Raw genomic sequence first — 2,758 nt, 5'->3', positions numbered from 1 at the left:
GAGTGGTGAATCTCATGGAAAGGCAGCTTCAGGAACAGAATCAGGGGTTCCTGGGGTTGCGCTCGGACCTGCAAGCCCTCACACAGGCACTGATCTCAGAAGGTCTCTGCTAGTGTGAGAGATGAATGAGGCACCTAGTATCTCTGGTAGGTACCCATCCATCAATGGTGATCTGGGAGGTCCAGACAGACTTCACATTGGTGCATGAGTTGCTTGTCATCTCTGGGGGCTCCTCTCAGGGTGCTCTGGATGATAGCAGCAGCTCCTCCGCCCTTCTGCCAGTGACTGTGGCATCTGATGAGGCTGCGATGACTAAGGAGCGCTGGAGTCTCCCTCCCAGGCGGGGCCAGCACAGGTTCCACTGGCCAGAGCACAACCGCCAAGGTCATTAAGGCCAAAAGAACAGCAGAGTCAGCAGGCTGCCCCCAATGCCACTGGCAGCGAGGGGGTTACCAAGATGCAGCACTTGCAAGTATACGTTTAGTGCACCATGAGCACAAGAGGGACTGTTCATGGGTGATCTTCTGTTCTGCCATGTTTTGTTAATTTGCTTACTGCTGTGACCATGAACATCTTATATTATTATGTTCATTTTCTGGCCAACATTGTAAAAATTTTGCTTTTGTGTTAATGACCTGAGTATGCTTCACTTATTTTGTAGGTGCAGGGCATGCAATATGTCATGCTGGATGTGAGTGGCTCTAAACATTATTGCACAGGTACTGAGTAGACTTTGAGTTCAATGGAATGGGCCATTTCAAACATCTGATAAGGAGCTGCACCACTGGCTTGTGGTGGAAGCAGTGCCTTGGCAGCCTAACTGAAGGAGCGTTGAATCAAGGCCTCCTTGGTGGACTGCCTCCCTGTAGGTTCCAGAGGTCTGCCTCCACGTCCTCACTGTGTTCTTCCACAGGGTCTTCTTTTGATCCACCACTGGAGTCATCATCTGTGAACTGTGGACCTGCCTCAAGATCCACTTACTCAGTCCAGTGGATTCCTCCTTGCCAGAGCCAGATTGTGGAGAGTGCAGCATGCAATGACTATCAGAGACATCCGCTCTGGAGGGTATTGTAGTGCTCCCCCTGAATGGTCCAGGCATTTGAATCTCATCTTCAGCAGACATATGATCCTCTCAATCACCGCCCTTGTTGAGCCGTGACTCCGATTATACCTCTGCTCTGTTTCTGTTCTTGGGTGCCGGAGAGGCGTCATAAGCCAACTTTTGTATGCATATCCCTTGTCAGCCATCCACCCAGCTGAGCTTGAGCCATGGACAGCCTTGGCATCTGTGAGTGACGGAGAATGTATGCATTATGGGAACTGCCGGGGTATCTTGCACAGACTTGCAGAATCTGCGCCTTGTGGTCACAAACTATCTGGACGTTCATGGAGTGGAAGCCCTTCCTGTTGACAAAGGCACCGGGCTCACCCACTGGCACCTTGATGGTCACATGATAGCAGTTGATGGCACCCTGGATGCAGGGGAACCCAACAATTGCGGTGAAGCCTCTGGCTTGCTCAGCCTGGCTGGCCTCGCCCAACCAGAAATTAATAAATGTCATGACCCACCTGAACAGAGAATCAGTCACCAGCTTGACGCAACTGTGCACAGCTGATTGGGACACTGACCCCTGGAAAGAGCTGGAGGTATAGAAGTTGAGGGCCACTGTGACCTTTATGGTCACTGGCGTGGGGTGGCCACCCATAAAGTTGCATGTGATCTCCGGCCCACTCATCTGACATATGGAGGTCACAGTCTCCCTGGAGAGGTGGAGCCTCCTTTGGCACTGGACCTTGGACATGTTGAGGTAGCTGCATCGCTGCCTGTACATTCTAGCAGCAGGATAGTGGCATCTTCTGCAACCCCTTCCACGTTGGGCTCCCCGCTGGCCCTGCATCCCCTGTGCCTGTGCCTCTCCTCCCACAGGTCGCTTCATTGGATGTTGCCTATGGACACCTGGCCTCCTCTCCCTTCTGCCCCTCTCTTCCTCCTCAGAGGAGGCGTCATCAGTGGAGTACACAATCCCCATGACCAGAGAAACAGAAGGCTGTCTGGCGACTGGAAGGGTCTACACTGTATAAATCCTCCGGGAGCCTTGGGGACACCAGTGAGTCCTGAAATGAAGGCTAGCAATGCAAAGACTGAAGCTCAAAACAAAGAAGTTGTTAAGTTTCACTAAGCAACCAGCAGCAAACTATCTCCTAAACTTCTCACTACTCACAATGGCAAATGCTCCAAAACCTTTTTATCCTGCCCTTGGATGACAATTTGTTAAAAATGGGCTGGCCGCCTGCCCATTTTGCCTGTGCGATGAGCGTGAAATCGCACGGGCAACAGGAAATAGAGTAAAATTTGCTTTTTAATGGCCTTAATTGGCACTTTAATAGCTCTGACTCATGTGCATGTCCGCTGACCTCAATATTGCTTACGTGCGCTATGACGTTGGGACACACACCCGAGGTCAGCTCGCACAATTCACGTGTGTTTGGGTTGGGCACATGCCTGGCCTTGGAACATAAAATTTAGGCCATGGACTCCAAAAAAATACATTTGTGGATGTCAATGTACTTTAAGCAAAGGAGTGCAGAAAGCAGTTTAATGATTTCAAAGATCGTGCAAAGGAGTGGGTGACCCATAATAAAGGTTTGTGAACCAGGGGTAAAAGTAAGGTGCACAGCTACATGCTTTCCATCACGAACGGATACAGATAGTCAGTTTGAGAAGAAAATATTTGGTGAATCATGACTCGGAAGTAAG

The sequence above is a fragment of the Cetorhinus maximus genome, chromosome 11 (assembly GCF_964194155.1).
Source record: "Cetorhinus maximus chromosome 11, sCetMax3.hap1.1, whole genome shotgun sequence".
Taxonomy (NCBI): Eukaryota; Metazoa; Chordata; class Chondrichthyes; order Lamniformes; family Cetorhinidae; genus Cetorhinus; species Cetorhinus maximus.
Note: the sequence above shows the minus strand (reverse complement) of the source record.